Source organism: Pleurodeles waltl, chromosome 12 (assembly GCF_031143425.1).
Source record: "Pleurodeles waltl isolate 20211129_DDA chromosome 12, aPleWal1.hap1.20221129, whole genome shotgun sequence".
Lineage (NCBI taxonomy): Eukaryota > Metazoa > Chordata > Amphibia > Caudata > Salamandridae > Pleurodeles > Pleurodeles waltl.
This window is the reverse complement of record NC_090451.1, coordinates 237,704,460-237,721,729: the sequence shown is the minus strand read 5'-3', so window position 1 is coordinate 237,721,729 and position 17,270 is coordinate 237,704,460. Positions and strand designations below refer to the sequence as shown.

General features: G+C 47.2%; 1 protein-coding gene across 4 annotated transcripts in view; it reads right to left on the bottom strand.

Moving 5' to 3' along the window:
• The window catches only part of ZNF821 (zinc finger protein 821), a 420,332-nt gene that overhangs the window by 371,229 nt on the left and 31,833 nt on the right, over nucleotides 1-17,270 (bottom strand). For all 4 annotated transcript variants that reach the window (XM_069216869.1, XM_069216873.1, XM_069216872.1 and 1 more), the window contains exon 2: nucleotides 14,049-14,145. The gene's annotated coding sequence lies outside the window, so the exon portion shown is untranslated. The remainder of the gene's footprint in view (nucleotides 1-14,048; nucleotides 14,146-17,270) is intronic.

Genomic DNA, 17,270 nt, shown 5'->3' with positions numbered 1-17,270 from the left:
ACAGTTGCCAGAGGAAGGAAAACAAAGGGAGAAAAATATTTCTCCACGAGGGAGGGAGGAAGTACATTCAGACAGTGAATGGTTAACGTTTGAGACCAAAAATGAAGGCAAGCCTGCTTGCAAATATGAAAACATTTCTCCAGACCTGACTTTGGAAAAAGTCGACCGGTTTAAATCAGATTAGGAAACCACCCAAGCTCTTGTAGAAAGATGGGCTCGTAGAGATAACAGACCTCATGTTTATTTAGTAATATACTGGAAACACAAAAATGTGCCAAAAGTTTGAGCCTTAGTTGATACTGGAGCAGAGGCCTCTTTGATCTATGGAAATCCTGAGAAGTTTCATGGACCGCAGTACACCATCACAGGGTTGGGGGGGGGAGGTAGAACCCCGCTGTGCAAACTACTGTGCAAATGAAAATAGGGAGAAGACCAAAAATTGAATATACTCTGTTTATTGTGTCTCTTTTAGAGTACATACTAGGAATTGACATTTTGAAAGGAATTACTTTGTATCTGGATGTTGGTTGTTACCAAAGTGAAACCATCAAAGACATGAGTAAAGCAGGTGTGATAGCTCCAACTACCACTGAATGGAACAATCCTCTCTGGCCCGTGCGTAAACGTGACTTTATTTTATCCCATCCTTCAGTGCAGGCCTGACTGGTCTGTGCCAGCCTGCTGCTGAGAGACGAGTTTCTGACACCCTGGGGTGAAAGCCTTTGTCCTCTCTGAGGACAGAGACAAAGCCTGTCCTGGGTGGAGGTGCTTCTCACCTCCCCCTGCAGAAACTGTAACACCTGGCGGTGAGCCTCAAAAGCTCACCCCCTTTGTTACAGCGCCACAGGGCATCCCAGCTAGTGCAGATGCCAGTCCCTCCGGCCATTGCCCCCACTTTTGGCGGCAAGGCTGGAGGAGATAATGAGAAAAACAAGGAGGAGTCACTCCCCAGTCAGGAAAGCCCCTAAGGTGTCCTGAGCTGAGGTGACTCTCACTTTTAGAAATCCTCCATCTTGCAGATGGAGGATTCCCCCCCAATAGGATTAGGGATATGCCACCTCCCCACAGGGAGGAGGCACAAAGAGGGTGTAGCCACCCTCAGGGCTAGTAGCCATTGGCTACTAACCCCCCAGACCTAAACACACCCATAAATTCAGTATTTAGGGGCTCCTAGAACCGAGGAAGATAGATTCCTGCAACCTGAAGACGAAGAAGGACTGCTGACCTGAAGCCCTGCAGAGAAGACGGAGACACAAACTGCTTTGGCCTCAGCCCTACCGGCCTGTCTCCCCACTTCAAGAAAAACTGCCACAGCGACGCATCCCCCAGGGTCCAGCGACCTCTGAAGCCTCAGAGGACTACCCTGCATCTAAAAGGACCAAGAAGCTCCCAAGAACAGCGGCCCTGTTCAACAAACTTCAACTTTGCAACAAAAAAGCAACTTTTAAAGACCACACGTTTCCCGCCGGAAGCGTGAGACTTTCCACTCTGCACCCAACGCCCCCGGCTCGACCTGCGGAAAACTAACTCTGCAGAGAGGACTCCCCAGCGACTGTGAGCCCGTGAGTAGCCAGAGTTGACCTCCCTGAGCCCCCACAGCGACGCCTGCAGAGGAAATCCAGAGGCACCCCTGACCGCGACTGCCTGCTTCAAGGAACCCGACACCTGGAAACCACACTGCACCCGCAGCCCCCAGGACCTGAAGGAACCAAACTCCAGTGCAGGAGCGGCCCCCAGGCGACCCTCGGCCTAGCCCAGGTGGTGGCTACCCCGAGGAGCCCCCCCAGTGCCTGCCTGCATCACTGAAGAGACCCCGGGTCTCCCCACTGAATCCTATTGAAAACCCGACACCTGTTTGCACTCTGCACCCGGCTGCCCCTGTGCCACAGAGGGTGTACTTTCTGTGCCTGCTTGCTTCCCCCCCGGTGCCCTACAAAACCCACCTGGTCTGCCCTCCGAAGTCGCGGGTACTTACCTGCTGGCAGACTGGAACCGGGGCACCCCTATTTCCATTGAAGCCTATGTGTTTTGGGCACCACTTTGACCTCTGCACCTGACCGGCCCTGAGCTGCTGGTGTGGTAACTTTGGGGTTGCCTTGAACCCCAAACAGTGGGCTACCTTGGACCCAACTGTGAAACATGTAAGTGTTTTACTTACCTGTGAACTTAACATTGACTTACCTCCCCCAGGAACTGTTGATTTTTGCACTGTGTCCACTTTTAAAATAGCTTATTGCCATTTTTGCCAAAACTGTACATGCTATTGTGATTATTCAAAGTTCCTAAGATACCTGAGTGAAATACCTTTCATTTACAGTATTGTTTGTAAATCGTGAACCTGTGGTTCTTAAAATAAACTAAGAAAATATATTTTTCTATATAAAAACCTATTGGCCTGGAATTGTCTTATAGTGTGTGTTCCTCGTTTATTGCCTGTGTGTGTACAACAAATGCTTAACACTACCCTCTGATAAGTCTACTGCTCGACCACACTACCACAAAATAGAGCATTAGAATTATCTCTTTTTGCCACTATCTTACCTCTAAGGGGAACCCTTGGACTCTGTGCATGCTATTTCTTACTTTGAAATAGTACATACAGAGCCAACTTCCTACATTGGTGGATCAGCTGTGGGGTCGAAGACTTTGCATTTGCTGGACTACTCGGCCAATACCTGATCACACAACTAAATTCCAAAAATTGTCATTAGAAACTGACTTTTGAAATTTGAGCTATTTTTCTAAATTTTTAAAAGTCCTGCTAGGGCCTTGTGTTAGTCCCTGTTAGACTTTCTTTTAGAGTTTAAAAGTTTTGTAAAAGTTTGGATTAAGTTCTAGAGATATTTTTAGATTCTTAAAAAGTATCCCAACTTTTAGAGAAATAATGTCTACTGCAGAAGAGATGGTAGTAGAGCTCAACCTCACCCCTTACCTGCATCTTAGGATGTCCGAGTTAAGGACTCTCTGCAAAATCAAAAAGATAAAAACTGGATCAAACCCTACCAAAGCACACCTCCAGGAGCTCTTGGCAGAGTTTGCTAGAGACAACCCCTCTGAAGATACCCTGACAGAGGGGGGAACTAGTGATGTAGAGGAGAATTTCCCCCCCTCCAGTCCTAGTTAGGGAGACCAGGGTTTCTCCAACCCTGACTCCACAAGTAATAGTCAGAGATGTTGCTTCTCTCACAGGAGAGTCCAACAGCTCTGAAAGCATTGAGGGCAGCCTCAATGAATATGACCTAATGTTAGCCAGGATGGACAAAAGATTGGCTTTGGAGAGACAGCTCCTAGCCAAAGAAAGGGAAAGACAAGAGATGGGCTTAGCTCCCATCAATGGTGGCAGCAACATAAATAGGGTAAGAGATACTCCTGACATGCTAAAAATCCCCAAAAGGATCGTAACTAAATATGAAGATGGTGATGACATCACCAAATGGTTCACAGCTTTTGAGAAGGCTTGTGCAACCAGAAAAGTAAACAAATCCCACTGGGGTGCTCTCCTTTGGGAAATGTTCAAGGGAAAGTGTAGGGAGAGACTCCTCACACTCTCTGGAAAAGATGCAGAATCCTATGACCTCATAAAGGCTACCCTGATTGAGGGCTTTGGATTCTCAACTGAGGAGTACAGGATTAGGTTCAGGGGGGCTCATAAATCCTCGAGCCAGACCTGGGTTGATTCTGTTGACTTCTCAGTCAAAACACTGGATGGATGGATTAATGGCAGTGGTGTAAATGATTATGATGGGCTGTACAATCTGTTTATTTAAGTAATTGTTTCAATGATAAACTGCATCAGCATCTGGTAGACCTAGGTCTAATTTCTCCCCAAGAATTGAGAAAGAAGGCAGACCATTGGGTCAAGACTAGGGTGACCAAGACTTCCACAGGGGGTGACCAAAAGAAAGGGGTCACAAAGACTCCCCAGGGGAAGTGTTGAGACATCCAAGGGTAAAAGTAAAGAGTCTTCTACAGGGCCCCAAAACCCTGCTCAGGAGGGAGGGTCCAAAGCCTCTTCACAATCCAATTTTGGGTACAAGGGGAAACACTTTGATCCCAAAAAGGCCTGGTGTCGTAGCTGTAATCAGCAGGGACACCAAACTGGAGACAATGCCTGTCCCAAGAAAGGTTCCACTTCTACTACTACTCCAGTTAGCAATGGAATAGCCAGTCTCCAGGTGGGATCAACAGTGTGCCCGGAGCAAATCAGAGTTCACACTGAAGCTACATTAGTTTCTGAGGGTGGGGGGGGACTTAGCCACACTTGCTGCCTGGCCCCCTAATATGCAAAAATACAGGCAGCAGCTCTTGATTAATGGGACTAGTGTAGAAGGCCTGAGGGATACAGATGCCAGTGTCACAATGGTGACAGGCAAACTGGTTTCCCTAGGGCAATACCTGACTGGACAACCTTAACCAGTCACCAACGCTGACAATCAGACTAAAGTACATCCCATGGCTATGGTAACTTTAGAATGGGGAGGGGTCACTGGCCTGAAACAGGTGGTAGTCTCCTCTAATATCCCAGTAGACTGTTTGCTTGGAAATGACCTGGAGTCCTCAGCATGGGCTGAGGTAGAACTCAAAACCCATGCAGCCATGCTGGGTAGCCCTGAACTGGTGTGTGTCAATACAAGGGCATAGTGCAAGCCTCAGGGTGAAAAAGTGGTGTTGGAGCCTGGAATAATGGCCCAACCTTCCAAGAGGAAAGGAAAGAAGACTGGGAAACCAGCTTCAACACAGCAAAAGAAAAAGAACCTCTCTTCCCAGGAAGAAGTTCTGCCCTCTGAGGGAACTGAGCCCATGGAGTTGGAACCTTATCAGGTTGAACTTTTAGGCCCAGGGGGACCCACAAGGGAACAGCTGTGTAAGGGGCAAGAAACCTGTCCCTCTCTTGAAGGCCTTAGGCAGCAAGCTGCTGAAGAGACCAAAGGAAAAATCAGTGGAACACATAGGGTCTATTGGGAAGATGGAATCCTTTACACTGAGGCAAGAGATCCCAAACCTGGTGCCACTAGGAGAGTGGTAGTGCCTCAGGAGTTTAGGAAGTTCATCCTGACCTTAGCCCATGATATTCCACTTGCTGGGTATTTGGGACAAACCAAGACTTGGGAGAGGTTAGTCAACCATTTCTATTGGCCCAACATGTCCCGGAAAGTAAAGGAGTTTTGTGCCTCCTGTGTCACCTGTCAAGCCAGTGGTAAGACAGGTGGCCATCCAAAGGCCCCCCTCATTCCACTTCCAGTGATGGGGGTCCCCTTTGAAAGAGTGGGCGTGAACATAGTGGGTCCACTTGAACCTCCCACAGCCTCAGGGAACCAGTATATCCTAGTAGTAGTGGATCACGCTACTAGGTAGCCTGAAGCAATTCCCCTTAGGTCCACTACTGCCCCTGCAGTAGCTAAAGCACTCATTGGTATCTTTACCAGAGTGGGATTTCCTAAGGAGGTGGTGTTTGACAGGGGTACCAACTTCATGTCAGCATACCTAAAACACATGTGGAATGAGTGTGGGGTGACTTACAAATTCACCACACCATAGTGTAAGGAAATGGCTCCCTGTTGCAGTTACCCCCCACTTTTTGCCTGATACTGATGCTGACTTGACTGAGAAGTGTGCTGGGACCCTGCTAACCAGGCCCCAGCACATGTGTTCTTTCCGTAAACTGTACCTTTGTCTCCACAATTGGCACAACCCTGGCACCCAGGTAAGTCCCTTGTAACTGGTACACCTGGTACCAAGGGCCCTGATGCCAGGGAAGGTCTCTAAGGGCTGCAGCATGTCTTATGCCACCCTAGGGACCCCTCACTCAGCACAGACACACTGCTTGCCAGCTTGTGTGTGCTGGTGGGGAGAAAATGACTAAGTCGACATGGCACTTCCCTCAGGGTGCCATGCCAACCTCACACTGCCTATGGCATAGGTAAGTCACCCCTCTAGCAGGCCTTACAGCCCTAAGGCAGGGTGCACTATACCACAGGTGAGGGCATAGGTGCATGAGCACTATGCCCCTATAGTGTCTAAGCAAAACCTTAGACATTTTAAGTGCAGGGTAGCCATAAGAGCATGTGGTCTGGGAGTCTGTCAAACACAAACTCCACAGCACCATAATGGCTACACTGAAAACTGTGAAGTTTGGTACCAAATTCCTCAGCACAATAAATGCACACTCATGCCAGTGTGCACTTTAATGTAAAAATACACCCAGAGGGCATCTTAGAGATGCCCCCTGAAAACATACCTGACTTCCAGTGTGGGCTGACTAGTTTTTGCCGGCCTGCCACACACCAGACATGTTGCTGGCCACATGGGGAGAGTGCCTTTGTCACTCTGTGGCCAGGAACAAAGCCTGTACTGGGTGGAGGTGCTTCTCACCTCCCCCTGCAGGAACTTTAACACCTGGTGGTGAGCCTCAAAGGTTCACCCCCTTTGTTACAGCGCCACAGGGCATCCCAGCTAGTGGAGATGCCCTCCCCTCCGGCCACTGCCCCCACTTTTGGCGGCAAAGCTGGAGGAGATAATGAGAAAAACAAGGAGGAGTCACTCCCCAGTCAGGACAGTCCCTACGGTGTCCTGAGCTGAGGTGACTCTGACTTTTAGAAATCCTCCATCTTGCAGATGGAGGATTCCCCCCAATAGGATTAGGGATGTGCCCCCCTCCCCACAGGGAGGAGGCACAAAGAGGGTGTAGCCACCCTCAGGGCTAGTAGCCCTTGGCTACTAACCCGCCAGACCTAAACACCCCCCTAAATTGAGTATTTAGGGGCTCCCAGAACCGAGGAAGATAGATTCCTGCAACCTGAAGCCCTGCAGAGAAGACGGAGACACAAACTGCTTTGGCCCCAGACCTACCGGCCTGTCTCTCCACTTCAAGAAAAACTGCCACAGTGACGCATCCCCCAGGGTCCAGCGACCTCTGAAGCCTCAGAGGACTACCCTGCATCTAAAAGGACCAAGAAGCTCCCAAGAACAGCAGCCCTGTTCAACAAACCTGCAACTTTGCAACAAAAAAGCAACTTTTAAAGACCACACGTTTCCCGCCGGAAGCGTGAGACTTTCCACTCTGCACCCGACGCCCCCGGCTCGACCTGCGGAAAACTAACTCTACAGGGAGGACTCCCCAGCGACTGCGAGCCTGTGAGTAGCCAGAGTTGACCCCCCTGAGCCCCCACAGCGACACCTGCAGAGGAAATCCAGAGGCTCCCCCTGACCGTGACTGCCTGCTTCAAGGAACCCGACGCCTGGAAACCACACTGTACCCGCAGCCCCGAGGACCTAAAGGAACCAAACTCCAGTGCAGGAGCGACCCCCAGGCGACCCTCTGCCTAGCCCAGGTGGTGGCTACCCAGAGGAGCCCCCCTGTGCCTGTCTGCATGGCTAAAGAATCCTATTGAAAACCCGACGCCTGTTTGCACTCTGCACCCGGCTGCCCCTGTGCCGCTGAGGGTGTACTTTCTGTGCCTGCTTCTGTCCCCCCCAGGTGTCCTACAAAACCCCCCTGGTCTGCCCTCCGAAGTCGCGGGTACTTACCTGCTAGCAGACTGGAACCGGGGCACCCCTATTTCCATTGAAGCCTATGTGTTTTGGGCACCTCTTTGACCTCTGCACCTGACCAGCCCTGAGCTGCTGGTGTGGTAACTTTGGGGTTGCCTTGAACCCCCAACGGTGGGCTACCTTGGACCCAACTTTGAACCCTGTAAGTGTTTTACTTACCTGTGAACTTAACATTTACTTACCTCCCCCAGGAACTGTTGATTTTTGCAGTGTGTCCACTTTTAAAATAGCTTATTGCCATGATTGCCAAAACTGTACATGCTATTGTGATTATTCAAAGTTCCTAAGATACCTGAGTGAAATACCTTTCATTTAAAGTATTGTTTGTAAATCTTGAACCTGTGGTTCTTAAAATAAACTAGGAAAATATATTTTTCTATATAAAAACCTATTGGCCTGGAATTGTCTTTGACTGTGTGTTCCTCATTTATTGCCTGTGTGTGTACAACAAATGCTTAACACTACCCTCTGATAAGCCTACTGCTCGACCACACTACCACAAAATACAGCATTAGAATTAGCTCTTTTTGCCACTATCTTACCTCTAAGGAGAACCCTTGGACTCTGTGCATGCTATTTCTTACTTTGAAATAGTACCTACAGAGCCAACTTCCTACACCACCTTTGACAGCAGCGGTCCCAGACACCATCACTTTGATTGAACGAGTACAAAAACATAAAGGGACATGTTATGCCACCATTGATATTGCCAATGCGTTCTTCTCTATACCCTTGGCGCTGGAATGTCAGGAACAATTCTCATTTTCACACAGCGGTAGACAGTTCCGCATGTTATCTTTGCCACAACAATATTTAAATAGCCCCACCATCTGTCTCCGGCTGGTGGCAGGGCATCTGGATGAAGTATCTGTCATTCCAGGTGTACAATTGACCCATTATATTGATTATATGATGATTCAGGAAGAGACAGAAGAACAGGTGCAGACTCAGTAGGAGACGGTGGTGGAACTCTTGCAGAGTAAAGGGTGGATGATTAATACAGACAAAACACAAGGACCCTCCCAAAATGTGAACTTTCTAGGGATTCAATGGAATCAGGGACACAGACAGGTGTTGCCGCAAGCGAAGTAAAAGATTCTCGAGTTTGCCACTCCCCGCACTAAGCAGGAGACACAGAGATTTATTGCATTGTTTGATTTTTCGAGACAGCACATCCCTCATTTGAGTCAGATTTTGGCCCCTCTGTACAAAATAACAAGGAAGAAACATGAGTTTGAATGGGGTGAAGAGCAGCAGTGTGCTTTCAATTTGGCAAAAGAAGCAATTCAACAGGTTTTAGACTTGTGGCCAGTGCAGGAGGGAGACATTGAGTTACATGTAACTGTTAAGGGACAATATGCAAATTGGAATGTGGCAAAAACAAGGAAGGGCAAGGGTGCCCCTCGGCTTCTGGACTAGGAAACTTCCTGACTCTGGGGAGCGCTATACTCTTTTTGAAAAACAGGTTTTGGCCAGTTATTGGGCTCTAGTGGATACTGAGCAAATAACACTAGGTCATGATGTAATTCTGAGACCTGAAATACCAATTATGCAGTGGGTGATGAGTTCACCCAAATCTCACCGTATAGGACATGCACAAGAGGGTAGTATCATACGGTGGAAATGGTACATACAAGTCAGGACTCAAGCAGGTGTCACAAGCCCCTATACAGGATGAGGAGAGGGTGCAGGAGGTACCACAGGTAAAAGAGTCACCAGTGAGATGGCGTACGCCATTTGAATCATTGTCCACTGAGGATAGGAAGCATGTATGGTTTACTGAAGGTTCATCCAAATACGTGGGTACCAAAAGACACTGGAAAGCAGTGTCATATAATCCAGTTACCAAAAAGTTGTTGACCACTACAGGAGAGGGGAAAAGTAGCCAATATGCAAAGTTGTACACTATGTATCAGGCTCTAAAGCATGAGCTGCCTAAAACTTGTCATAGTTACACTGATTCTTGGTGGACTGCCAGTAGGTTAGCCACCTGGCTTCCCACATGGCCAGCCATGCACATAACTGGTTTATCCACTCAAAGGTGGTGTGGGGCAAAGAGTTGTGGCAAGAAATTTGGAAAATGCTAGAACAAAGTATAGTTACTGTATATCACGTAGATGCTCATTGTCCCATTGATTCACTAGAATGCTGTTTCCATTCCTTTACAGGTGACAAAGCCAAAATCTCAGCGGCAGAAGCGGCAACACAGGATTCTGACTTGGTGGGGATGGTTATATAGGCGCACCAAAAATGCGGACACCTGGGAGAAAAAGCCACTTACAGGTGAGCAGAGATTAGAGGGATGCGCATTCCCACAGATTTGATAACTGTGATTCTACAATGTCTTATTTGCCAACACACACAACAGAGATCTGTCCCACAAACAGTCAAAGGTCATTGGGGAGAGGAAAGTTACCAGGACAGATATGGCAAATTGATTACATTGGAATACTACCAATTAGTCGCGGGTGTCAGTACGCCTTCACCGTAGTGGACACTTACTCTGGGTACCTGATTGCTGTCCCTTGCAAATGTGCCTCTCAGCACAATACCATCAGAACTTAGGACTTGTTAATGTTATACTATGGAGTACCACTTCAGGTCCAGAGTGACAATGGATTACACTTCAAAGGAAAATTGGTGCAGGACTACTGTTCTCAGCACAATATCGAGTACATATATCATATCCCTTACTACCCACAAGCCTCAGGACTGATTGAGAGAATGAATGGCTTGCTGAAAGCTTAGTTGCGAACATTATCTGATGGGACTTTAAAAAACTGGAGAGAGCATTTAAATGAAGCCCTCCAGATTCTGAATAACAGACCATTAACAAATACTGAAACACCCCTGATGTGAATGTTAACTCCAGCTTTGCAGATACAACCACATGTGGCCACCAATACCATCACGTACTGGGAAATAAAACCTGGAGCTTTAGCTCCTCATAGAGCCACACCCGAATCTGCAGGTCTTAACTTACATGCTTTACAAGCTTACAGACTGAAACCACGAGACATGTCACTGTTTGAGACAAGTGTCGGAATATAGATTCCCCCAGAGCATTTCGGACTAATTGCTCCCAGATCTGGGTTAGCCCTCAAAGGTATTCAGGTTTTAGGGGAGAGTGGTTGATGCAGATCGCCAGGGAGAAATCAAAACTATTCTGTTGAATAGCAGAGAAGCTGATTTATTCATACAGATTGGAGACAGAATTGCCCAACTTGTCATAATTCCAGTGTATAGGGGATTGGTGAGGAAGGGGACTGCCCCAGCCCTTCTTACTATACGAGGGGAGGGAGGTTTTGGTTCAACCGCAAATGGCCCTCCAGAACCTGTAGAAATTATAGCAAAGGGCCTTAATAATGTCCTGCTGATCATGAAACAAGGAAAAGAAAAATGGTTATATATTCCAGCTGACAAATGTTATTTGCGAGAATGATCATACTTGTTCCTTTTACAGATCATACTACAGCTTGCCTTTGACGTGAGTGTGCCGTGTGGTCTCCTTTCGCGCGTGTGCGGTCGGGAGGGACCCAACACCCCCAACTTCAACCGGATTGATCGATCACATCGTGCAACACCTTTACTACATCTGAACGATAATATATGGATTCATTTGGCGCCAACCGTGCTCAACAGATCTAACTTCTACATGGGCGCCATAAGAAGCACTGTGGATGTTTTGTCAACCTGTTTAATCGTCATACCAATGCCAACAAGCATCTTGTTAGAAATTTTCAATGCCACTAACCAAGATAAAGATGTGCAAGAACATGATGTGGAAACCCACTTCAGTCCCTATGAGTATTGTAGGGACTGTCAGGAAGTAAACGATGAGAAGTGCGACAATCTCACTCAGATAATTACATACATTACTACTGGTGACGTGTGTTACTACACGTCCTGCAATTTTCGTGATGTTGGGAAATGCAATCAATTGCGTTTAGAAAAGGAAACATCAACTTCAAGACCTACTGTGGCAACACAAAGTTTTGTGCTTTTACCGAACTGATTAACATTGCAAGAATATGTCCAATCATATGGCTTGTCATCATGTGGTGACTGCTGCCAGTCACATTAAACATGTCAAGTTGCCAGTTGGCTGGCTGTTCTTGTGTGGGAACCTCACTTTTACCTACATTCCAGTTAACAACAGGCGGACGGTTTACTTTTACACGCCTGGGACTCATGATGTTTCCATCTAACTCCATACATACTCGTTATCCTAGAGACACTATGCAATTAAATGAAGATTGTGATTCAGATATCCAATTATTATCCAAATCCGAATATATTAGCTTAAGTCTTTCTATTGTAGGTGTGCCTGCCTTAGCTGTATATAATACCCGACTGGTCAACAAGTTAGCATGTTTAATGGTTAAGAACATTATCCATACTTCTATTGCTTTATCTGAATTTTTATTAGATGTGCATCGTACTAGGAAAGCTGCATTACAAAACAGGGGTGCCATAGACTATCTGTTGTTGAAACATAATCATGGTTGTACAGAATTTGAAGGCATGCGTTGTTTTAGCCTTTCGGACCACTAAATCTACCCAGGCCCACAATGATACACTACATACATTAGTGAAAGGAGTAAAACAGGGACTGGATCAGGGTTGGTGGGACTGGTTGTTTCAGTGGTTACCTGATTTTGGGCAACTACGCAAAACTTCAGGTGGAATTTTTGTGGTAATACCTCTTATTATATCATTATGTTGCTGTGCACAATGTATTCCTAATTTGCTTGCAATGTTCAGACCGAAAAAAGTCAATTTTAGGCCTATAGGGTATATGAGTCATTGGTCAAAGGGTGGAATGTAATGATATTTGTATTTGAGCACTGACTATTTCATGCTTAGCTTAACCACCAGTTTGTCGTCACATTGGCAGCCATCAGCTCCATTTTAATCCATCATCAGCTCCATTTTGATTATAGACTCCATGTTGCACTTCACTCCACTGACTCTGTTTCATGCTTAGCTTAGCCACCAGCATGCCGTCACATTGGCAGTCATCAGCTCCATTTTGATTACACACTCCATGTTGCACTTAACTTAGCTTCATCGCCACGTTAAAGGTGCAAGTATTTTTCTGTGCATGGTTATGCAATGTGTTTTTGCAATGTATTTCTTGCTCGTGTTTTGACTGCGTGTTCTTTTCTCACCGAGGGCCAAGGCAAGATATGGGGGAGCTGCACTTATAACAATGTACTAGTATGGTACAGCAGGGAATGGTTTGGTTCTGGGAGAAGACATTTTGAAACCAGGCCAGTTCCAAAGTGTTCCTTTCAAAACTGACCTGAAATAGCCAGCGTTTTTGAATAACAAACTTTAGGAGCGGGAGGGGGTTTCTAGAACTCTCTCTCTGGTTTGTTTAAAGTATAAAAGAGACCCAGGATTGGCGGTGGAGGTTGCAGAGGCCTCAATCAAGATTCAGACGTGGATGCCTGATATTTCCTTGAGGGTAGATCTCTCTCTTCACAGTCGATCCGGGGTCACGACTTGTTGCTGGTAGAAGAGAGATGCAGCAAATTCAACGATGCCCCATGGTGATGCATTTTAAATTCTTATTATCTGCTTTGCGCTGTGCATGAATATATATATATATATACGTACACATATTTATATATTTGCTGTGTATATTGCAGTGGAGAATCATTTGTACATGTTGTCATTTAATTACTGTGACCATTTTTAAACATACATTTTCAGCATGCTAACCTTCCTCCATGAAACTCGCAGAGTGGTTTAATAAATGTATTTCTCAGACTTACAGTTGCATTCCAGAGATTTCTTGTCAGTGCATGTGTGTTTTATCTTGGTCCGCAGTGAAGCAAAACAGCAGGCCAGTGCAAACAGGGTGGCACTTGTCTAAACTCTCTACTGTGAAATACTTGTAAGCATCGGAATAATAAAACATAAAAGACATGATGGGCAGACAAAGGGGTAAGGGGCCCAGATAAAAGCCTAAAATGGTTTCAGTTATGTAGAAAATTAAGAAGGAGAAGCAGGCCCAGTGAGCGAGGTTTAACACAAGTAAAACTCAGTCTCCTTTGGAACTCTATCAAAGGCCATCAGACAGTCTATAGTGGCACTGAAATCAAAGATTGGCTCTGCAGAGGAAGATGTGACTTATCAGCAAGACTGTCAGAAGTTAAAAACGCATCGCATTACCAGAGGACGCCCTGGTGAACATGAAAGTGCACTAAGCCCTGCAACAGAGCACAGATTTCCCTTTCACCCACTACAAAAAATGAAGCAGTGGTTCTGGGGGGAATTAAAGTGAAAACTCCAACTGGTTCATCAAAGATAGAGTGCAAAGGAATAGCAAAGAAGCACATATTGGCAAGAAAGAAAAATCTTCTTTTGAACCACACTTTCATCAGCATAATCATGAAACGTTAAGACTACAACTCAAAGTACAAAAAAATATACTTTCTTCTGTTCAACACTATTAAATGGAATGCCACTTTGAACACTACCCATCTTACCTTGCAAGGATGTTAGAAAGCAAATATTTGAGTCCATCTTGTCCCCTGCACCAGGAAGAACTTTGGTAATTGCCTGTCTGCTCTGCTGAAGATGAGCCTGAAAGAAGTCAAGATGGTAACTAAAAAGAACAAGATTTATGCACACTCTGTCACCTGTCCGTCTCATTCATCACTGATTTGAAAAGTATCACCTAAAACATAATTAAATTAGGCACTTCACTTCTACAATATGTTTTTCAAACAGTTTTGGGTCCTTGGCAAGACATACCTACTGCCATAGCAGATGCAAACCCATCTGGCAGCAGGCAATAAGCAAGGCAGGGCAGCTGCCATGACTGACATCAGCACTTTTGTTGTGGTAACACAACTGCGCTTTGTGCAAGTAATAAACAGGGAATAAAGAAACAGCAGTTCATGTTTGTCATGCCAGAGTACCTGCCCTGCCTGTAAACTAAAGTAAAGAAAAAGTTACTTCAGTAACAATATTTCTGGTGTATATTCGATCAACATGCAGATACCTCCCCTCTCCTGCCTCCTACTACACTGTTTGTAGATTGTACTAACATATTACAGCAACATCAATGATTAAGACCAGGACTGCGGTTGTACACTTGCAAGGCTCGAAAAATCCACTCGACCACTCGCAGTGGCGAGTCTTATTTGATCAGGTCGAACTATTTTTAATGCAGACTTGTCCCTTCTTGTGAGTTGACACTGAACAGGTGTTCTGTTCAGTTGTAAAGTGGAGGGGCAATAAAAGATGCCTTTAAATTTTGTTCTTATGTCACATTTGCTCTGTGTTCACAGACAGAGGTCAAAAGTCATTTTTTCTTACAATAAATGTTTCTTCTGACTGCAGAGTTCCAGGACTTTGTAAGGTAAACTGTGTGACCTGCTGCTTAGAATGTAAAATAAAAGGATACAGGGTGTCAGGTTTTTCCTAACACACAACATTTAAATTACTAAGTCAACTGGGCAAACATTTCAAAATATATTTCAGTAGTTGTGAAAGCCCTTTTTTTTATATTTCTGTGTGATGAAAAAATATTTTAATAGGATGAAAACAAATCAGAATACTTTACATGTTGATGTGCAAAGGATATGTTTTCTGAATCCCAATTTTCACAGATTTTTAATACACAATGGGGTCATTACAACATTGGTGGTAAAAGGCGCTTATCGCCGTGCAGAACACCGCCAATACACCGCCGCGGCCGCGGTAGACCACCACAGCTATTATGACACACATCTTGGAATCCGCCGAAATTCAGACACCCACACAATACCGCCACACCAAAGGTCAGCGATAAACTGGCGGAAACAAATCCTCCAGCTCCACGCCAACAGAAACACGCCCATGCTATTACGACCCACGAATCCACGCGGCGGTCTTACAACCGCAGTATTCCATTGGCGGTACACACCGCCGCGCTCAAAATACACACACATCTACAAAACACCGCCACATTGGACAATTCCAAATACACACAGCTGATACACATACAAACACCACTCCCACACACCCAACACAATATAAAACACACACCCACATCACCCACAAACCCCTACAACCTGAAATTCTGAGAGAAGGCGAGAGAGAGCACAGAATAGACAACCCCATCACACAGAGGCACACAACATCATCACCCACACAACATCCAAGCACAAAACACCACATACCACTACACTCACCACACTCATCAACACATACGCCACCCCACAGATCACCCACACCACCCCATGTCACGCCAAAGACACCCCCGCTTCTCCGAGGAGGAGCTCAGGGTCATGGTGAAGGAAATCCTCCGGGTAGAGCCACAGCTATTTGGCTCACAGGTACAGCACACATCAATAGCCAGGAAGATGGAGCCATGGCGCAGAATAGTGGACAGAGTCAACGCCGTGGGACAGCACCCAAGAAATAGGGAGGACATCAGGAAGAGGTGTAACGACCTACGGGGGAAGGTGCGTTCCACGGTCTCCAGGCACCACATCGCGGTGCAGCGGACTGGCGGCGGACCCCCACCTCCTCCCCCACAACTAACAACACGGGAGGAGCAAGTCTTGACCATCTTGCATCCTGAGGGCCTCGGAGGAGTCGCTGGAGGAACGGACACTGGTAAGTCAAATCTTAACTATCACATCCCCCACCCTACCTGCATGCCATCACACCCCCCCACCCTCACACCCTCCCCTATCACCCAAACTCTTCACTAATCTACCCATGACACCAACCACCCATCCCAACCGCAAGCCCTGCATGACACAACTAAGCATGGACACCCATCACTAAAGCATGCCCACTGCACATACCCAGAACACCCCCCCAACCATCTGCACACAAGCCCCCACACAGGAATGCCTGCACTGGGGTTCACGCACACCCAACCATTGCACACCATGAATCACACACATGCAATAATCATGTTCTTATACCCCCGCAGGAACCCGAAGGAACGTCACCACACCAGAGGGTCCAGACAACACCACTCCACCCCCAGAGACGACAGCAGCTCTGCCCTACTGGATCTTGATGACCAGCCTGGACCATCGTGGGCCTCAGGACAGTCGGTTCCCCTTGCCCAGCCACAACCCAACACCGAACGTCCTCCCTCTGGTAACACCAGCACAGCACCCACCCAGCGGGCCCAAACCTCCCTACCCAGGACAGGTCAAGCAGAGGTGTGCCCACCACTACAGGGAACCCAGGATAACCCACCACCCCAACAACAACAGGGACCTGGGGGCAGTGGTAGTGGGCACACGGTCCAGGGGACGGAGGCACAGGAACATAGGGGAACTGGGAGGGCTGCTGTGCGACAGAGGGAGGACAGGCCAAGGGAACCTACTCTCCACGAGGCCCTCTCCTCCACCATGGGAGCATACCACCACTCCCAGGAGACGATGGCAACGGTCCTGGACAAGTTGCAGGAGACCCTGCGTCTGCAGGAGGAGCAGTATTTGGGGTTCAGGGAGGAGCTCGGGACCATCGGCTCCGCCCTGGGCACCATCGTAGGGGTGCTGACGGACATTCAAAAGACCTTGAGGGACACCGTGGCACTCCAAGGGGCCCCTGACACTAGCCAGGATGATGAACTGCCCACCACCTCCGCCGGCGCTAGTGGACAGGACGCCCCGCTACAGGACCACCACACCAGCATCCCATCCCCTGCAGACGGACAACCACCACGCAAGCGGTCCCTGAGATCCAGGAACAGGACA